Source organism: Sminthopsis crassicaudata, chromosome 3 (genome assembly GCF_048593235.1).
Source record: "Sminthopsis crassicaudata isolate SCR6 chromosome 3, ASM4859323v1, whole genome shotgun sequence".
Classification (NCBI taxonomy): domain Eukaryota; kingdom Metazoa; phylum Chordata; class Mammalia; order Dasyuromorphia; family Dasyuridae; genus Sminthopsis; species Sminthopsis crassicaudata.
Genome location: NC_133619.1, coordinates 585,480,171 through 585,502,996, shown reverse-complemented (window position 1 = coordinate 585,502,996; position 22,826 = coordinate 585,480,171). Strand labels below are relative to the sequence as shown.

General features: G+C 34.3%; 1 protein-coding gene across 2 annotated transcripts in view; it reads right to left on the bottom strand.

Moving 5' to 3' along the window:
• LOC141563666 (interferon-induced very large GTPase 1-like) overlaps positions 1–22,826 on the bottom strand; it is a 45,640-nt gene that overhangs the window by 9,529 nt on the left and 13,285 nt on the right. Inside the window, exon 1 of one of the 2 annotated variants that reach the window (XM_074305054.1) lies at positions 20,781–20,912. The exons of the other annotated variant lie outside the window; for it this stretch is intronic. The gene's annotated coding sequence lies outside the window, so the exon portion shown is untranslated. Of the gene's footprint in view, positions 1–20,780; positions 20,913–22,826 lie in introns of those variants that run through there. 2 annotated transcript variants of the gene reach the window in all.

Here is a 22,826-nt window from a genome sequence, read left to right as displayed (position 1 = left end):
AAGGAGAGAAGTGAGGACAATAATAGGAAATAGTTTAAATGAATCATGTGGCTCAATCCTTTCTCTCCAAAAGATTAACAAATATCATTCATTTCATTGAGGTCTCATCTTCTGTTTCTTGTACCCTTTTATGTCTTCTTAGAATAGGTTAATCTTCAACTAATTTGGAAAATTTCTACCCACAACAAAGATAAAAACATAAATTCCATAGCCTGCATTTTAAAGTCTTATGTCATGCTATGGTGACAAGGACACTCAAGATACAAATAAAAAGTTCCTTAAAAACTAGAATTGGGCAAGTGGAGCCTAATGATTCTATGAGACAACAAGACACAATTAAGAAAAAAAAAAAATAAGTGCAAACAGAATGGAGTATATCTATTTTTCACCAGTACATGACAGCTTCAGAAAAAAACCTCAGAAATAAATGCAGGAAAGAAGAAATATTAAATGCATTCTATTCAATAAAGAACCTTGGGAACATAGATTCATAATTCATTCTTTCATTCATTCTAATGTACCACCAGAGAGAGAACTGAGGAATTCTTTATCCATTTTAATTCTGTATAAATCATAAATAATTTCATTAAATATGAAAAAAGTGAGAAAACTACCATATTTGTTAGATGCATCCAAAAGAGTAGCTGGGGAAATATATATCTATGTATACATATGTAGGTATATATGTATATATATGCATATACATATGCACATATAAGTGTGTATATATATATATATAAAATATATGCTTATATAAAAAGATAAATAACAAATCAGTGAATTATTCAATGTAAAAAAATGAGAGCAAAATAAAAATCCACTAAACACCACAAAATACCACAAAAAATTGAAAGTGAAAAGAATGATAAAAATTAAAGTATAAAAAAATTGAAATAATAAATTAAACTAATATGTTTTGTGGAGAAAATAAAAGAACCCAATTAATTTAAATCATTTTTTAAAAGAGAAGAAAAATGATATCAATAATTAGTACCTATGTTTTCTAAGTATATACCAATAAAACTAATAAGTTAAATAAAATAGATGTTCATGAAACAATAAATTGCCCAGATTAACAGAAGAAGAAGTAGAATACTTAAATAATCCCATTGCAGAAGAAGGATTAGAACAGGCTATTAATAAGTTTTCTAGGGGAAAAATCCCAAGGAACAAAAAGATTTTCAAATGAATTCTACCAAAAGTTTGAAGAACAATTAATTCTAATAGTATATAAAGTATTTGAGAAAAAAATAAGTAAATAAAATTCTTAACATGACATAAAAATAGTTTTGATACCTGAAGTAGGAAGTAGGAAGAGCAACAAAAAAGGAAGAAAACTATAGTTCAATTTCTCTAATGAATATTGTTGCTTTTTTTTTTTTTTTAACTGAGGCAATAGGGGTTAAATGACTTGCCCAGAGTCACACAGCTAGGAAGTGTTAAATGTCTGACACTAGATTTAAGCTCAAATTCTCCTAACTTCAAGGCTGGTGCTCTATCCACTGTACCACCTAGCTGCCTCTATTGCAATTTTTAAAAAAATAGTATATCACAAAGATCATGAAATATGACCAGGTGCATTTTATTAGGAATGAAGAACTGGTCAAATATTAGAAAAACTCTAGTTATAACTGGTCATATAAAAAAGATTTATTATTTCAATAGATGGAGGAAAAGGTTTTTGACAAAACCCAACAATCTTTCCTGTAAAAACCCTAGAAACTATATGAGTCATTATAGCTTGTACTTAAAATGATAAGGACCATCTATCTAAAACAAAGAGGAAGCAATATTGATAATGTAGATGAATGTGAAGACGTCCCAAAAAGATTAGGATGAAGAAAGGATATCCATTATCACCATTAGAAATTAATATTATACTAGGAATGAGAGCTATAGAATTAAAATAAGAAAAGTCTTGAAGCATTAAGAATGGGCAATGAGGAAACAAACCTATGACACTTTGCAGAAGAGAACCTTACTGAATCCTTAGGGAAACATAGAAAATCAACTTCAAAAACTAGTGTGAAATATTAATACCTTTAAGAAAGTTTTCAGGGAATGAAGTAAATCCATATAAATTATAAGATTTCTATATGCTACCAAAAAAATCAAGCACAAAAAAATAAAAAGATAAGTTCCATTTAAATTCAATGCAAACAATATAAAACATTTGTATTAGTTCCTCAGTTCTCTCTCTGGAGGTAGATTAAAATGAATGGAAGAATTAATTAGGAATATATGTTCCCAAAGTTTTTTATTGAATAGAATGCATTTAATATTTCTTCTTTTCTGCATTTGTTTCTATAGGTTTTTATTTGTTATGTACATGGCACATTTTTCTGAAAGTATCAATACACATCAAGGAACTATATGCATACAATTGCAAACCACTTTTTCATAAGTAAAAACAAATATAAAAAATTCAAGAAAAATTTATTTCTCAAGGGTGAGCTGAGCCAATATTCTGAAAATGATGATTCTTCCTAAATTGATTTGCTTATTCAGTATTATGCCATTGAAACTAACAAAGAATTATAGAGCTGGAAAAAATAACTAAATCCATCTGGAAGAAAAATTATCAAGAATATCATGGACATCAATAAAAAAAGGTGAAGGAAAGTGCAATTTGACAAAACCAGTTGAAGAAAATAGGAAGCATTTTGGCACAAATTAAGCATAGACCAATAATTCGCACCATTTACTAAAGCTAAGATTCACATAAGTGCATGATGTGGACATAAAGGGTGAGATAATAAGCAAATTAATGAAGCATTAAAAAAAATTGCCTGTCAGATCTATGGATAAGAGAAGATTTTATGATTAAGATAAAAGACAGAAAAGATCATGGAAGGCAAAGTTGAGGATTTTAGTAATATAAAATTAGATTTTGCAGAAACAAAACAAATACAAACATAATTGAAACGGAAGCAGGAAAACAAGCTTCTGGTAATAGCCAAATTTAAAAGAATAAGAGTTGTTCCTCAGCTGATAAATGATCGAAAGTATGAAGAGACATTTTTCAGAAGAATAAATCAAAGCTATCAATAGTTGAATCAAAATGCCCCAAACTACAAATAATTACAAAAATGAAAATTAAAACAACTCTGAAGTACAACTTCACACCTATTAGATTCACTAACAGAACAGAATAGGAAAATAACAAAAACTAGAATTCATATAAAAATAAATTGGCCCATGATTGCAGAATTTGTGGAGTTTTAATTTTGTCTAATCCTAATGGAGAACAATTTGGAATTGTGCTAAAAATGTCCTAAATGTGTGTATACTGTTTGATCTAGCAATACTTCTAATACTAGTCTATATTCCAAAGTAATTAAAGGAAAAGGAAAAATAAAAGGAAAAGAAGCTATATGTAAAAAATAAGATTTGCAGCACCTCTTTTTGTAATGTCAAAGAACAGAAAATCTTCCTACAGAGATGTTTACTAATTAGGGTGTAGCTAAATAAGTTATAGTAGATGACTGTGATGGATTATTGTGCTATAAAAATGACAAACAATAACCTTGTAGGTTATATAAAGTATACAAGTATAAAGATAAGATTTAGGTTTAAGAATTCATTATTTGTTAAATAAAAATTGTTGGGAAAACTGGAAAGCAATATGACAGAAATTAGGCATATCTCAATATCTTACACAATTTTCCAAGATAAAGTGATAAATGGATACATTATCTAGATGTGAAGAGAGATATTACAAGAAAATTTGAACATAGAACATATTATTTGCAAGACTTATGGATAGGTGAAAAATGAATAGACAAAAGCTAGAGAACACAATGGTGTAAAATGGACCATTTCAATTACCTTAATTAAAAAGATTTTATACAAATAAAACAAATGTTCCTAATGCCACTTTTCTAGAGGAAGGAAAGCACAGCAAAGGCCTGAAGAGCCACCCATAAGTGAATTTCCCATAGGAAGATTTCAAAGATGTGGGTCCAGATGAAAGGGAGAAAAGAAAATGGAAGAGAAAATACACTAATACTCTACCTTAGGGGTACCTAGGTACTCTAGAGACTTTCTGAAGAATATGCCTGCCTAGAACTCTTGAAGCCTCTGACTCAAGATCCCTGAATCATCAGATATCCCCAAACCTTCTGATCTCCCTTATTACCTGAATAATCATTCAGATTCCAACAAAACTCTTCTATTTCTTTTTCCTGCCTTTTGCTATCTGCTCATCTTCCTTTGTTCTTTTTCGTTGCTGCACCAGTCTCTGCTAATATTTTCTGTGTGTGTGTGTATCTATGTTTCTGTCTCTCCTCCTTCTTCCTCATCTCCCTGCCCTGTTCCCAACTCATTTTTTTTTTTTTGTCTCTCTCTTACTGTTTACATATCTTTCATGCCAGGTTCACAATTTAAGAGTCTCTCCCCTTGGTGCTATGTTTTTTATCTCTTTTCCTCACTTTTTCCCTTTATCATGGACTTGTTCATTGTTGTCTCTGTCTGCCTAGCACATAACACAATGCCTGACACATAACAAGTGATTAATAGAAGCTTAATGAGTAACTATGCCAGCTTTTGTCTCTTTTTGCTTCCTAATCTCTCTTACTCTGAATTCTGAAGCCACTATTAATGCCACAGAAGTCCCTTGTCTTCTCTGCCATTTAGTTTCCCCACTTTTATAATGAACAGATTAGCCTAGATTGTGCCTAACATCACTCCTGTGGATGATTTTATTTCCTTCAGAAGCTATTGATGCTGGATTACAGACTGAGATACTTAGTGTGCAAAGATGATGGAGACACAATAGCCAGTGGGACACTGACTCTGACAAATCTTAAGGAGGATACTTCAGATCCTTATGATGATTTGTTTGATGAGAATGATACTTCTTCTGTCCTCTTGTCCACAGACCAGCCCTACAAAAGTGGACAATAGAATGTATGTGTCTCTCCTTGGCTCCAAGAGCTTGAGCTCCCACCTCCAGTCCACTTGTCTGCTCTTGACTCTGACTCTGGCTGAGTTTGTCCCAGCTTATATGCTCTCTTATAATTACATTATCATAGGTGTGAATCTTGTAGAATTATATTAAGTACTAAGTACATGTACTAAATTAGAGAACTATTAATCACCATGCTAAACTAAATAACCATCGTCTTTATTAATTCCATTGACTTAACACCTTGTAAGAATGCTTGTTTCAGAGTTCTGGCCCATAAATAAAATAAATGCACATAAAGTTTTTTAGACAATTATATAAAAGTGCAACAGAAAAGGGAGAAAGGAGGGAAAGTTGGCATCAATTTTAGGGGAAATGGATATGGGGTTTGAGATAAATGGGACTTAGAGAGCTAAGTACATAAATACAGCCCTACATATAAGCGTACTGAGCTTGCACCCTTTCCCCCTCAGAACCCAGCAAACAGGATGTCAGGTTCCTTTTACTTTCATTTCCCAGAATACTTCTGTTTCTCAAAATTATCACATTCAGCAACAATACTTCAGATCAGAAAGTCAGTCCTCTTGACTTCAACATCATGCAAAGAGGAAATAAAAGAGCCTCTTAATTTTAATCCATCAGGTTGAAAAAAGTTATTGCTCTATTGTCTTTCTGATTATATTCTTCAGAGCTAAGAGTGTGTGTGTGCAAGCAGGGACAGCTCTGAAATGGTTTCATAATCCACAGACAGTCCATTCTAAGACTCTCCCATTTTGACTTAGAGAAGTTCCCTAAAAGCGGAAAAGCGGACCACAATTACTTTTTTGGACATCACCATGTTATAGTTAGCCATGTATGACTTTCTACTTAAGGAAAAAAAAATCCAAACAAATGGAAGGAGGGATGAATAATAAAGTATAATTTCATAGCATGAGCAGGAGTACATGTCAAGAAGAATGTTTTCTCTTTCTCCTTATAACTTGGACAGTTGGGCAAGAGAGTTAAGTACTTCCCTAGCAAAAATCCCCTTTACTCTGAAATCTCTAGTAGGGATGCTCACTACCCTGTGAGGAAGCCTATTCTCCTTTACATTAGTCTGAATTATCCACAAGTCTTTATTTTCAGCAAGACTAATTTAGGTTCTTAACAACTCTCATGAAAACTCTCATGAACTACCTACTCCTACATCTTGTTTCCTGGACAAAACCAAACAAACATGTCTTATCCTTCTCCCATAGAAAGACATTCTAGAGAACTTTTCAGGGTGTTACCAAGATGGCAGAGTAAATCCTGGAAGCTGCTTGAGTTCTCCCAGTTTCCTAAAACCACTTAAAACCAAGCCTCTGAACAGAGTGTGACAGAATGAAATCACTGTCCAACTCAAGGTAGACTGGGAAAACTTCAAAAAAGATCATTATCACTGGGGTGAAAAAGGTGTTTAGCCTAACTCACAGATAAACTCTGGGAGAGCAAATGAGAGGGGACTTACTCATAGAATGTCAGGAATGAAGACCCCCCAGTACTAGCTTAGTAGAGGAGAAAATCAGTGATCCCCTAGTTCCAGCTCAGAAGCCAAACTCTGGGAAACCAGGCAAAAAAAAAAAAGGAGGCAAAGATACAACCTGCAAACACAAGGTTCCCCTGACTAAGAGCTGCACAGAAACTTGGAGCAGTGACCTCTTTATACCAGGAGCAGAGTTCAGTCATAAAAGTAAAAAAGAAAGAAATGAACAAGAAACACAAAAGAATCTTGACAATAGAAAGTGACTATGATGACAGGGAAGAAGAAAACACCAACTTGGATGAGGACAAAATGTCTACACAGGCAATCTCAAAAAGTGATATGAATTGGTCTCAAACTCAAAGAGTCATCTTGGAAATTTCATAAAAGACTTTAAGAGGAAAATAAGAGTCGTAGAAACAAATGAAAAAAAGAAATAAGAGATTCCAAAGTGAACAGCTTAGAAAGGGAAGGAAAAAAAAATGACTGAAGAAAGCAATTCCTTAAAAAACATAATTGGTCAAATTCAAAAAATAAATGTACTGAAGAAAACATCTTCAAAAGTAGAATTAACCAAATGAAAAAAGAGACACAAAACCTAACAGAAGAAAATCATACAATAAAAATTAGCTAAACAGGAAAAAGATCTAAAAGGAACAATTTAAAAATTACTGGCCTACCTAAAGGCCATGACCAAAAAAAGACCCTGTATAGCATTCTCCAAGAGATCATTAAAGAAAATACAGGAGAAAATATTCACTGAAAGAATCTATTGATTCCCTTCGGAAATAGATATCACAACGAAAACCCAACAAACATTGTTGTGAAACTCAAGAAATACAATCTCAATGAAAAAATACTGCAAGGTGCAGTAATGTCAAGGAGCAACAGTCAGGATTACCCAGGATCTGGCAACTTCTACAATAAAAAACTGGAGTGCCTGTCATACTATATTCTAGAAGGCAAATGACCTAGGTTACAATCAAGAATTAACTACCCAGCAAAACTCAGCATCATTTTTCAGGGGAGGCAATGGATCTTCAATGAACTAAGAAACTTTCAATCATTTCTATTGAAAATTTAAAAAAAAAATAAATTAAACAGAAAATTTGATCTACATACACAGTCCTCAAGAGAAGCATAAAAAGGTAAATATAGGGAAAATATGTATTGTGGAAAGGTTAAACTGCTTACATCCCTAGATGGGAAAATGATAATTGTAACTCTTGAGAGCTGTATCTGTCACTGAAGCAGATAGAGGGAGGCATCACATGGACATAGGGTGGGGTTCTGAATAGACTCTGATGTAATGATATCAAAGAAAAAGACATTAAGTGGTAGGGGAAAGTCTGTACTAGAAAAGGAGGAAATGGGAAGTATAATGGGACAAATTAGATCACATGAAGAGGCACAAAAGTTCTATCCTGCAATTTTGCTAAAGTTCTGAATTGTTTCTACAAGTTTTTCAGTTGATTCTCTACAATTCTCTAAGGATACCATTATATCATCTGCAAAGAGTGATAATTTGATTTCTTCATTACCTACTCTAATTCTTTTAATCTCTTTTTATACTCTTATTGCCAAAGCTAACATTTCTAATACAATATTGAATAGTAATGGTGATAGTGGGCAATCTTGTTCTAATGTGTCCCCATTACATATGATTCTGACTGATGGTTTTAAAAAGATGCTACCAATCATTTTAAGGAAAACCCCATTTATTCCTATACTTTCTAATGTTTTTAATAGGAGTGGGTGTTGGATTTAGTGATATGCTTTTTCTTTATCTATTGAGATAATGACATGATTTTTGTTAGTTTGGTTATTGATATAGTCTATTATGTTAATAGTTTTCCTAAAATTGCAACCCTACATTCCTGGTATAAATTAATTTTGGTAATGGTGTATTATCCTGGACATGACTTTCTGTAATCTCTTTGCTAATGTTTTATTTAAGATTTTTGCATCAATATTCATTAGGGATATTGGTCTATAATCTCTTTCTGTTCTCACTTTGGTATCAGTACCATATCATAAAAGGAATTTGGTAGGACTCCTTCTTTCCCTAACTTTTCAAATACTTTGCATAGTATTGGATTTCATTGTTCTTTAAATATTTGGTAGAATTCACATGCAAATCCATCTGGCCCTGGAGAGTTTTTTTCTTTTTCTAAGATGGGACTATTAAAGTAATTTATTTCCTTTTCTATTAATCTGGGCAATCAATATTTTTATAGATATTCCTCCATTTCACTTAAATGATGAGATTTATTGTCATATAATGAGCAAAATAGCTCCTACTTGTTGCTCTAATTTCCTCTTCATTGGTGGAAAATTCTCCCTTTTCATTTTTGATACCAACAATTTGACTTTCTGCTTTCCTTTTCCTAATCAAATTAACTAAAGGTTTATCTATTTTGTTGTTTTTTCCCAAAAATATCAACTTTAGTTTTATTTATTAATTCATAGTTTTCTTATTTTCAATTTTATTAATCTCCCCTTTTATTTTCAGAATTTCAAATTTCATATTTTATTGGCAATTTTTAATTTGTTTTTTTTTTTCTAACTCTTTTAGATCCATGCCCAAGCAGCCTTGATGCTGCTATTTTTGTTCTACAATTATGAATGAAATAGCTTAGAATGAGCCTCAATTTCTGCTATCATCACTGTTTTTTGACTCCAACTCCTACAGTCTCAAGGCAGGTACTGACTTGAGCTCTTTCATTCCTTCCCCTTCTGCAATTCCCATGTAAGAGTTTTCTTTCCTATTGTTGCCCTGAAAGACTCTGGTGACATATTGGAGATTGTGTTGGGTCAGTGTTCCTAGAGACTCCCTTCTCTGCCACCCTCAATACATTTGTGTAATGTTCTCTTCTCTAAAGTATAATGTTCTCTGGTAACAGGTTTCTTGGGGAGCTTCTGGAGGCAGCCTTAGTTTCCGTTCAAAATAAGCACTCCAAATGCAGCCAGGGATTAAAGTCCAAATCCTTTATTTTCTCTTCCAAAGTCTTAAATCTTTTTCTGGGGCCCAGTTAGCTTTCTTAGAGGCCTATCTCTCTCCTTGATTCCAAGAGCTCCCTCCAAATGTCTCTGAATCCAAAGGTTTGTCCTTCAGCCTCCAGCCAGTACAAAGGTGGAAGTTGGAATGAATTTGACTCTGCTTTTTTCGAGAGTGGACTTGTGGGCTTCTTCTTATATATGCTCTCTAAAAATGTGAAGTCTAATGTGTGAACTCCTTTAAAGGTAGTGAACTCCTTTAAACGTGTGCATTAGCACCTTGTTTCAAATTCTGGCCCATAACACATTTGGACCACCTGAGAACTACAGCTGGTCCTATTTCCTTCTGTGCCTATAGCAGGAACACTGACATATTACATCAATTCATAAAACTCTTTCATGCTTCTCTGTATTAAGCATGATTATCACTTTTATAGTACCATAATATCATGATTGAAATCTGTGAATAAATAAAGTGAGTCAAAAAAAAATTTCCATCAGAAGGTATTATTCATTGATAGTAGTTTGGCAAAAGAAAATTTGGTCCATCCTGAGACCTTCTAGAGAACTAAGGCAGACATTACATTGTGGTGTCTAAACGCAGGGCTTTGCAAAGCAGGGAACAAATCAGCTTGATTAACATGATCAGCCAAGTTCAGTGGAGAAATCCCTGTGACCCAGAAATAGGGTGAGTATAAAATAGACAAGCAGGAAACTTTGGTAAGGGCTAAACTAGTCACTTTCTTTTTTCGTCAGTCAAAATGGGACAAATATTAAGAAAAGAGCCTCTCCCACCCCAAGGGGTGTATGTAGCATTCATAGTTAGGTTAATAGAGAAGCAAGGTGTGTTGCTAACTCAGAGGCAGATCAATGGGCTTTTAAATATATGAGTGCTCATCTCATTGGCTATAGAAGGAAGAAAAATTAGAGCCAGATATGTGGGAAATAGTGGGAGAGCACTAATTGAATATTACAAAGCTATGGGTCCTGATTCAATTCCTGAGGAAACATTCCTTATATACAATACAACATAATATAATTGTCTTTAAAGAATCCCACAAGTTCTAAAAAAAAAAAAAAAAAAAGTTTTAATGTGGGCAGCCAGACAAGGAAGTGTAAGGAGAAAAAGCAGGAAGGGAATGGCACTGACAAAGCAGCTGAAAAGCAGAGAAAATTGGACAAGAAAAGAATTAAGTACAGCTGATGAACTTAAGGGGTGTGGTACTTCTCACTTTCACAGCTTAGTTAAACCCGAGCAGGTGCCCTTAGAGCATTCCCCATCTCCTGATCCTCTTCCCTCAATTTCCCTTTCATAGGTGGAGGGAGGAGGAGGAATGGGAGGGGCAGTGATAACATCAGCACCACCCATGTAGCAGCTTTGTCCATCCCCTATGACATAATTACAAAATTCACTAATTAAAGCTAAAGAGGAAGGACAGGATACATCTGATTTGAGAAGAGAAATGTACCCTGTGATTTAAGAGTTTAACTCTTCAGATCAAAAAAAAAAGAAGATACACTCCATTTAATCTGGAAATAATGAAAGATCTAAAAGAGGCTTACACTCTTTATGGGTCTACATCATCTTATGTTAAGATATTATTAGAGAATTTGGCTTTTGAAGTTTTAACGTCTAATGATTGGAAGTTTATAGCAAGGATATGTTTAGAACCTGAACAAAACCTGTTCCGACTTTCTGAGTATAGTGAATGCTGCAGGATACAAGCCCAACAAAATAGGCAAATTGGAGTTAATATACCAGTTACCTCTGATCAATTAGGTGTAGGTCCTTATGCAGATGCTTTAGCACAGATTAATTACCCTCTATGAGCATATGAGCAAATTGCTTCTGCTGCTATCAAAGCATGGAGTACCCTCCCAGGAAGACAAGATAGAGGGGAAGCTTTCACAAAAATAGCACAAGGTTCAAATGAATCCTTTGCTGATTTTGTGGGACATCTGCAGTTAGCTATCATATGAACTATTAGTGAAAATGCAGCAACAGAAATTATAAGACAACTTTCTAAGGAAATTGCTAATGAGATTTGTAGAAGAATTATATTAGGATTACATAAGGATGCTCCTTTAGAGGAGATCAGAAGATGCTGTGCCACAGTGGGCACAAATACCTTTTATATCCAGGCTATGATGCAAGCTTTTCAAGATCTGAACATGGGAAGACAGGGTCCCTTTTGGCAAGGGACTTCCAGAGAGACTGGTCAATGTTTTCAATGTGGTAAAGTAGAGCATTTGAAAGCTCAATATTGGCATAAAGATAGAGTGAGAAAACAGGGTGGGAGAACAAGACCCAAAACCCCATGTCCAAAATGCAACAAAGGCTTCCATTGAGCATCAGAAGGTAGATTGACTCAGGGAAATGAGAAGTAGGACTCGGCTCCAGAGACCCAGGCAAAAAACATTTGGGGCATGATGGCACCTGATGTTACACCCAGAAAATCTTCAGAAGTAATGAATTCATTACTCCAACATGATCAATACGCTGAGAAGCAACCTGATGTGGGAAAGAGATTACAGTTGGAGAGAATAGAGTTATATGCAGCTGGGACTACTGAGATATCCCCTGGAGAGGTAAAATCTGTCCCTTTCCATCCTATAGATTCTTTGCCTCCAGGCACAGTAGGCTTAACCATTTTACTTCCTGAAAATGTTTACAAAACAGTGTCTATCCATACACTAATTTGGGAAACTGGTGAATGTGTAGCTAATATCCCAGTCACTAATAGCTTTAGATAATATGTGACTTGTCAACCAGGAGAAGTAGTAACATCAGGTTTACTGATACAGACTCCTGATAAGCAATCTGGTGATATTTGCCCAGATTTTGACTCCCAGTAACAGAATCCAGGAATATTCTGGACTGCAGCTGTCACAGTTGACCATCCTCTGCTCACTATCTGTGTAAATGGCATACCATTGATAAGTTTGGTAGATATGGGTACAGATTGTACAGTAATTAGAAATGCCAATTGACCCAGTCATTGGCCAAAGATTAAGGCAGACACCTATATGTTTGGTATAGGAGGCTCAATAGCAACTGAAGTTAGTATCACTCCTTTGAGATGGATATTTGAAGGTAAAACAGGAGTTTTTACTCCTTTTGTAGTAGAAAAATTCCCATCAATCTGAGGGGAAGAAATGTTTTACAACAGTTAGGATTACAAATAAGTACTTTGGTTTTTTAGGCAGGGCTGCTGTTGAAGTCCTGCCTGCACTCTCACCTGTTCCCATTCATTGGAAAATCCCATTGTGGATAGAACAGTGGCCCTTAGTATGTGAAAAAAAAATTCAGGCCTTATTAGATATAGTACAAGAGCAACTTGTTTGAAGACAATTACAACAAAAACTTAAAGACCCGAGGAACTGTCTGTGAAACAGCAGAGCAAAAGAGATTGAAGCATGAGGAGGTTAACACTATCCCCCACAAGAAATAAGCAGATACAAACTGATCTAAGACACTCCTACCTGTGTGACCCTGGGCAAGTCACTTAACCCCAATTGCATCAGAAAATAAATAAATAAATTTTAAAAAGAAAAAGAAAAATAACAAGAAGATTACAATCGTATATTACAAAGATCATGAAATATGATCAGTTGAAACTTACTAGGAATGAAAGACTAGTCTAATATTAGAAAAACTCAAGGAATAATTGATCATATAAAAAACTATTAAATAACTACTTCAATAAATGAAGAGAAAGACTTTTAACAAAATACAACACCCATTTCTATAAAAACCCTAGAAAATCTGTGAGTAATTAGATATTAGATATTATTTTAAGAAAGAGCTCCATCTAAATTAAAAAGCAGGCAATATTGCTAATGGGGATCAACAGGAAGCTTTCCCAATAAGATCAAGGTGGAAAAAGGATATCCATTATCATTATTAGTAATTACTTTCATATTAGGAATGAGAGCTATAGAAATAAGATAAGAAAAAGCTTAAAGCAATAAGAATGGTAAATGAAAAAACAAATCTATTGCTCTTTGCAGAAGAGAAACTTAGAGAATCCTTGGAGAAACTTAGAGAAGCCTAGAGAATCAACTTTAAAAACTAGTGTGAAGTATTAATACCTTTAAGAAAGTTTTAGGGAATAAAATAACACTACATGAATTACAAGATGTCTACATGTTACCAAGAAAACCAAGCATAAAGAAATAAAAAGGTAAATTCCATTTAAATTAAATGCAAATAATATAAAACACTTGGGAATCTACTTCTCAAGACACATCAAGGAACTATATGCATGCAGTTGTAAAACACTTTTACATAAGTAAAAACAGATATAAAGTATTCAAGAAATATCCATTGCTTAGGGGTGGGCTCATGCCATTCAAACTACCAAATAATTATAGAGCTGGAAAAAATAATAACAAAATCCATCTGGCAAGAAAATGACCTAGAATATAAAGGAAATCAATGAAAAAAAGGGTGAAGGAGGGTGCTATTTGATAAAAACTGCTGGGAAGAAATAGGAAGCATTCTGACACAAACTAAGCATAGACCAATAATTCATACCATTCCCCAAACTAAGGAACACATAAATATGTGATTAGGATATAAAGGGTGAAAACATAAGCAAGTTAGCAGACTATGAAAAAAAATAACTGCCTGCTAGATTTCATGATAAAATAAGACATAGAAAGGATCATGGCAGGCACAGTGGATAATTTTAATCACATAAAAGTAGAAAGGTTAAGCAAAAACAAAACAAATACAAACACAATTGTAAAGGAAGAAGGAAAAAGCAAGTGTCTGGTAATAGCCAAATTTATACGAATTAGAGCCATTCCTCAGTGGATATATGATCAAAGGGTTGAAGAGATAGTTTTCAAAAGAATAAATCAAAGCTACAAATAGTTAACTTAAAATGCTCTAAATCAGGAATAATTACAGAAATGAAAGTTAAAACAACTCTGAGGTATCACCTCACACCTATCAGATTCACTAACAGGACAGAAGAGGAAAATGACAATAGCTAGAATTGATGTGAAAATAAATTGGCCCATGATTGTGCTGTTGGTGGAGTTGTAATTTGATCTAACCATGATGGAAAACAATTGGGAAGTGTGCCAAAATGTTTATAAAAGTCTGTATACCCTTTGCTCTAACAATATTGCTACTACTAGATTTGTATTCCAAAGAGATTAAAAGAAAAGGAACAGAAACTATATGTAAAAAAATAATAATAAAAAAAAAAGAATTATAGCACCTCTTTTTATAATGTCAAAGAATTGCTAGTATGTTTACCAATTGGGGTGTAGCTGAACAAGTTGTAGTAAATAAATTACTGTAATGGATTGCTATTGTGTTATAAAAATGACAAACAGTAATCTTGTAGTTGACAAGTATAAAATCAAGGTTGGGTTTAAGAATTCATTATTTGTTTTAAAAAATAGGAAAACTGGAAAGCAGTTTGGCAAAATTTAGGCATAAATCAGTATCTTACACCATTTCCCAAGATAAAGTAAGAAATGGATATATAATCTAGATATAAAAAGACATTACAAGAAAATTTGAAGAATATGACAATTATTACTTACAAGTCTTATGGATAGTAGAACAATGAGTAAACTAGAGCTAGAGAACACTAGCATAAAATGGACAATTTCAATTACATTATTTAAAAAGATTTTATTCAAATAAAACAAATGTTTCCAAAATCACTTTACTGGATGAAGGGAGAGAACAGCAAAACCCTGAATAGCCATCATTATAAAGACTTCAAAATGTGGGTCTAGGTGAGTGGAGAGAAGAAAATGGAAGAGAGAATGCACTAATACTCTACCTTGAGAGCAAGCTAGGTATTCCAGGGACCCTCTGAAGCATATGCCTGCCTAAAACTCTTGAAGCCTCTGACCCAAGATCCCTGAGTCATCTGATCTCCCCAAACCTTCTGATGTCCCTTATTACCTGATTAATTTGACTCCAACAAAACATTTCTATCTCTTTTTTTGTTGTTTTTCTGTCTGATTATCTGTTCATCTTCCTCTTTTTTCTTCTTTCTTTTCTGCACTTCTTTCTGTCTCTGCTAATGTTCTCTCTCTCTCTCTCTCTCTCTCTCTCTCTCTCTCTCTCTCTCTCTCTCTCTCTCTCTCTCTTTCTCTGTGTGTGTGTGTGTGTGTGTGTGTGTGTGTGTGTGTGTGTGTGTGCATGGTTCTGTCTCTCTCTTCACCTTCTTCTCAGCACCTCCCCCACCTTGCTCCACTCTTTTTTTGTTTCTTACTGTTTACATATCTTTCATGCTAGATTCACAACTTATGTATTTCTCCTATTGGTTCTATGCTCTTATTTTCTCATGTTTTTCCTCAAGCATGGACTGTCATTGTTGTCTCTGTTTGCCTAGCACATAACACAGTACCTGGCACATAGCAAATAATAAATGTTTAATGACTGATTAACTATACCACCTTTTGCCTCTTTCTGTTTCTTAATCTCTCTTACTCTGAAGTCTGAAGCCACTATTAATGCTACAGAAGTCCCTTCTCTTCTCTGATACTTAGTTTTCCCATTTTTTGGAATGAACAGAGTAGCCTAGTTTGTCCCTAACATCATTCCTATGAGTCACTTTCATATCTCCTGTGGCTCATTTAGTCTCCCTTTCTACTCTTGCTTTCTCTCATTCTCCCCTCCTTCAGAATGCCCTCAGTCTTACACAACTCACCAACCTTGCTCTTCAAGCCTTGTGATACCTGCTCTCCCTCTCTCTTGCATAGACTTGTCTAAGTCCCTCTGTCTTTGGAGATGCTGGCTGCAATTAACCGTCCACCTGCCTACTGTCTGAAACACTAGGGAGAGCCTCTGAAGCAGGACACCCAGGAGAACAGAAGATGCAGCATTTTCAAAAACCCAGAAGTGATTATTAATAGACATTTACAAGAAAAGGAAAAAGTAGTGTTTGCCCTACTACTACTCAAATTATAATGTAAACATGGCAATTAGTCAAACTCGGGCCAAATTTTTTTAAAGATCAAAAAGGGGTAGTCCAGATTTAGAAACAATTATATTTTTATTTTTCTCAGATCTATGAGTCAATTAGTGTAGAGAGCTCAATCCATCCATAACTACCTCTCATCTATAACTTTTCCTCATGCAGACTTGCCCTTGAAAATTGAAAGGTTAAGGACTTCCGATAATACAATCAGTTTGTAGCTGAGATCAGACGTGAAATCTTAAGTTCTGGAGTGTTTAGCTGGCTCTTTCTATGACACTTCTATAGTTCTGATATATTGAATGATTGTCTTCGTGTGAAAACCATCAGATCTATATTTCCAGCTTTAGTCATTCTTCTGATCTCCAACCAAACATCATGAACTGCCTACAACTCATTTAGCATTTATTGGATGCCCCATACACATTTCAAATTCAAGATTTTAAAAACTGCCTTCATTATCTTAACCCCAAACCCACCCCTCCTCTGACTTTCCTTTTTTTTTTTTTTTTTTTTTTTTGGTTGAGTATATCATGATACTACCAGTTACCCAAGTTCACAACCTCAATGCAAAGAGATAGCTGTTTTATTTTAAAGGTACCCAAAAAACAAGAAGTAAATGTATTCTTAAAAAGCAAAATTGGCCAGATGGGGAAGAAAAATAAAATCTCACTGAAGAAAATAATTCCTTAAAACTAGAAATGGGCAAGTAAATACAAAAAACAGTAAAACAACAAATAAAGACTTTAAAAAAAAAGAAGAGAGAGAATATGTTATTTCATTAATAAATAAGCAAAATAGAAAAGCAATTGTAGCAAGATAATTTAAGCCTTACTGGATTAATCAAAAGCCATTATCAAAAAAGGAGTGTGGACAAGGTTTAATAGATTGAGAAAGAAAAATTCCCACAACATCCTAAGAACTGAAGAGTATAATAGAAATTGAAAGACTCCACTGATGACCATCTTTGAACAGATTTCAAAACAAAAACTCAGTCATACTATAACCAACTTGCAGAACTAAGGCCATATTGAAAATAATGCACACATCCAGAAAAATAAGTATTCAAATATTGTGTAACCACAGAGTTATTTAAATAAGATTTAGCAATCACCACAATAAAGGAAGAAAAAGTTGGAAATATGATATTTCTGAAGGCAAAGGAGCTAGGATTATAATCAAGAATATTCCCAACAAATGTGAGTATATCTTCCAAAAAATCAATATTTAATGAAATAGCGGCATTTCAAGCATTAAAGTGAAAAACTGTTCAGAAAATCTGATTTTCAAACACAAGACTCGAGAAAAGGATGAAAATGTAAACAAAAGTGGCAAATCATAAGAAACTTGATAAAATTAAAATGTTTACATTTAGGGGCATCTAGGTGGCAAGGTGACAGAGAAGTGCCAGCCCTAAAGTCAGGAGGAGCTGAGTTCAAATGTGACCTCAGACACATAAGACTTCTTAGCTCTGTAACCTGGACAAGTCACTTAAACCCATTGCCTCAAAAAAAAAAAAAAAAAAAAAGTTTACATTCCCAAATGAGAAGATAATACTTGAGAACTTTATCATTATGTAATCAGTTATAAGGATTCTCCATAGAAAGAAGGCATGGGTGTGAATTGATTGTTTTGTGATAATCTCAATAAGAATGGAGGGTGAAAAATAAAGGATGCATTGGAAGAAAATGAAAGGAAGAAGAATAAAGAAATTTTTCTTATATAAAAAGATAATCAAGGAAGAGTATTTACAGTTGAGAGGGAAAAGGGTGAAACTGGGTTGTTTGAATTTTACTTTCATGTGAATTTGTTCAAAGAGAAAACAATATGTAGAGATACAGATATACACATAGATACACAGTCATGTAAGTATGTGTATACAATTTGTGTACACATACATACACATGGATGCTCAATCAGATATAGGAAATCTATCTGACTGAACAGGAAAGTAAAAGGGAATGAGTCTAAGAGGACAGGGTGGAGAGGGGCAGTAAAGAACAGGTGAAGGGAAGAGAAGCAATGGTCAGAAGTAGAATAAATGCAAATGGTTGTGCTTCTGTATATGTGAGAGAGACAGGGAGAGGGAGAGAGAAAATGAGAGGAAGAGGGAGAGGGAGAGAGAAGGAGGGAGGAAGGGAGGGAGGAAGGGAGGAAGAGAGAAAGAAGAGGGGGTCTGAATTCTTAAAGGAAAAGCTTTAACTAGTTAACAAGCTTTTCCTTTAAGAACAGGAAGTAAAACTATACTAATGGGGCACCTCAATTTATCCCCTATCAGAATCAAATAAATGTAATCATGAAATGAATAAAGAAGTTAAGTAGAGGAAATTTGGAGAAGATAGAGATGATAGACTTCTGAAAAAAATTATATGGGGACAGAAATGAGTGGGTATGCATGACAACTTCACAAAAATTTAGCATGTATTATACCATAAAACCTCAGAAACTAATGCAGAAAAGCAGAAATAGTGCATTTAAGACCATAATAAATTTTTTAAAAATATTCAATAAAGAATTTTGGATGCATAGATCAAAAATTAATTTGTTCATTCTAATTCACCTCCAGAGAGAGAAGTGATGAATTCCTCATTTGTTTTAATTCTATTGAAAAAACAATAGTTTTATTAAATATGAAAATCAATAGACAACATACCAAAATTGATGAATTGTTATATGCATCCACATGTATCCAAAAGAATACTTAGGAAAAAATATATACATATGTACATACATAAAGATATATATATTATATATATAAAATATATATATAATATATATATGCATGAACACATACATATGTTTGTATCAATAAAAAGAGAAATAACAGATAAATGAATCGGGCATTCAATTTAAAAAAGAAAACTAGAGGAGGCAGAGCCATAATGGTAGAGGGAAGACAGGAACTCACCCAACCTCTTACCCAAACCTCTACAAATTCCTTTAAATAATAACTCTAAACAAATTATATAGCATCAGAATACTCAATAAGATGGAGAACATTTTCCAGTCAAAGAGAACTTAGAAGGTCAAGGGAGTCATGTGTTCAGTCCTGACCCTGGCCCCAAAAGCAAGAATTGGACTAGCAATTTCTCAATCATCATCAGCACACCAGTGGTTTCTAGACCTCTCAGCCCAGAGACACAAAAGACAACTTGCAAGATCTGCAGGTTTGTCAGTAAGGTGAGAAGGCCTTGAGAAACCAGCAAACCAAGAATATGCAGTGGTGGCTATGGTAGCTTCTGGAGGCCTCAGAACACTAGAGGTCGCCATATTAACACTAAATAAGGACTCTTGCTTTAGAAGACTAGATCTTACAACTGTAGTGGGGTGGGAACACTCCTAACAATTCCAGGCAGAAAAGAGTGCTTATGGCCAGGTTCCTAAAAGGAGCTCTGGAAATAGCTGCACAAAATATTTGAAGCTTGGGAAAGTGCATTCTCCATGATAGAAACAGAGCCTTACTTTAACTAGACTTAAAAGCTGAGTTAAAAAAAAAAAAAAAAAAAAAAAAACTAGATCATGAAATAAAACTCCACAATAAAAACCAAAATAAAATTCAAATGAAAGGAATGATAAAAAAATAATTTATTGTAAAAAGTCCATTAAGTAATAAATGAAACTAGCATATGGTTTTATGGGGAAAATAAAACACTTATCTAACTTTAATTATTGAAAAAGAGAAGAAAAAACTTATCAGTATCAAAAATTTAAAAAGAGAATACAACAATAAAGGAAGTGAAAGTAAAGCAATAATTAGTTATTTTCCCAACTGTATGCCAATAAAACTAACAAGCTAACTTAAATAGCTGAGAGTTTATAAAATCACAAATTGCCTACATTAATAGAAGTAATCAAATATTTAAATAATTCCATATTTATAAAAGAAAAAGAATAAACTAAAAATGAGTTTTCTAGGGACAAAATCCCAATAAACAGAAGTGTGGATTCTACCAAAAATTTGAAGAAAAATTAATTTCAATAAAATATAAACTATTTTGAAAAAAAATCAGTAAACTAGAGCTACTATCAAATTCTTTACATGAAACAACATGTTTTTTATACATAAAGTAGGAGCAACAAAAAAGAAGACTATAGATCAATTTCTCTAATTAATATTGACACTTTGTGTCACTGCTAATCCTTCCTCTTTGTCTCTTCCTGGCTCACGTGTGTGTGTGTGTGTGTGTGTGTGTGTGTGTCTGTCTGTCTGTCTCTCTGTCTCTCTATTTCTCTCTCTGTGTTTCTCTGTGCATCTCTCTGTTTCTGTGTCTCTGTCTCTCTCTGTGTGTCTCTTTTTTCCTCTTTGTCTGTTTTTCCTTCTGTGCTTCTGCCTGTTTGTATGTTTCTCTCTCTTTTCTCTCTCTTACTCTTACTCTTTTATTCTCCCCTCCCTCAGGATGCTCACATCCCTGCACTCCCCACCAACCTTGCTCTCCAGGCCTTGTTGTATCTGCTCTCTCTGTTGCGTAGGCTTATCTAAGCCCTTCTGATTTTGGAGATGCTGGCTTCAACTAGCCTTCCACAGGACTGAAGCTTTATTTGACCGCAGTCTGAAGCTGGAGAGGCAGAAGAGAAAGTGAAAGCATTTTCAAAAAAAAAAAAAAAACAGAAATAATTATTAAGAGAAATTTACAGGAAAAAGAAAAACAAGGAGGAAAATGAAACTTGCCCTACCACCACTCAAAATGTAGCCATAGTGGTCATTAGCTAGATTTTGGAACATTAAAAAAATTTTTTTAATTAAAAAAAAGATAATCCAGGTTTAGAACCAAGGGCATACACCTGTAATAATAATTTATGTTCTTATTTTTTCCCCAGACCTATGAATCAATTATTGTAGAGAACTCTAACAATAAAAAACTACCTCTCATCTGCAACTTTTCTTCATGCAAAGTTGCACTGGCATAATGAGAGGTTAAGGAACTACCTAAGATAATACAGTCAGTTTGTTGCTAAGACCATACTTGAACTCTGACCTTCTGGAGTCTTCACCTGGCTCCTTTTATAACACTTCAATAGTTCCCATATGTTTAAATATTGTCTCCAAAGTGAAAACTACCAGATCTATGATTCCAGGTTCAGTCTCTCTCCTGACCTCCAACATCACATCACAAACTGCCTACTCTTCATTTACAATTGATTTGATATCCCATGCACTTTTCAGACTCAACATTTTAGAAATTGCCCTCATTATCCTAACCCCCCCCAACCCACCAACCTTCTGTCTTTACATTTCTGTTGGGGCTGCCACAATGTTCCCAGTTACTTAAGTTCATAACCTGAATGTCATTCTCAACTCCTCACAGTTGAACATTATATTTGCCCACTCCTTTGCCAGATCTAGTGGCTTCTTACTCCCCAAAATCTCTCATATGAGCCCCTTTCTCCCCCACTTCATGTCTACTGCCCTAATTCATCACTCATTGTTAAATGATTGGAGGGACATCATTGTTAGTCTCATAGGATCATCTCTCCTCTCTCCCTTCTGTTATCTGTACAGCTATCAAAGTGATTATTGTGGGGTCCAAGGCTGACCACATCAGTCCCCTTTTTGTTAAATCATCCTACATCCTTCTTATCTAGTTAGGATTCAAAGATAAACTCATTTGTCTATTCATTTAAAGCTGCTAGATTAAAATATTAGCTCTTTGAGTGAGTGACTGTTAAACAGGCCTGAACAGGTATTGAAGACACAAAAATGGCTAGAATAAGAGATTAGGTTCACAACCTCCTTGTCATTCTTAACTCCTCACTGACCCTTGTCTCATATACCCACACAGTTGCCAGATCTAGTGTCATTTTCCTTTTTGTGCTGGCTTGGGAAGTTTATATTGAAAACTGTTTGGTCTCAACATATAAAATGATATAGATTGTGCCTTTGGACTTTTCAATATCTGATTTTTCATCGTAGAGATAAAGTCCAAATCAAGAATTTCCAGGCATAAATATATTTAGAAGAACTGTACATGCTTGCTAGCTATCTAGGAGAAGGTGGGAAAGAAGGGAGAAAAAATATTAAACACAAGGATTTGCAAGGGTGAATGCTAAAAAACATCTTTGCATGCATTTTGAAAAATAAAAAAGCTATTTTTTAAAAAAGCATTTCCAGTCAGAGCCAAGATTTGGAGAATAGAGAGATCATTGGCTCCGCTCTCCCCAGCTTCCCTTAGAATCAACACTACATCTAGCCTCTGAATGGATTTTGTAATGAGAAAACTCACAAACATTCATATTACCATATTTTTTCCAGAATAAGATATTGTGAAAGGACTTAAGAGAAGGTCTAGTGCAATTGTGCTAGAGGAAATGTAGCTCAGCACAAGGAGGTCCAGCATGGGGAGGCCAGATGCAGAAAATCTAGCAAGACATTCATAGCCAAAATATAGCAGTGTTGGCTACTCTTTTCTGGTTCAGAAGGAAAGCTGATCAGCAGACCACCTGTCAGACCTCCAAAACAGAGAAGGCAAATTGT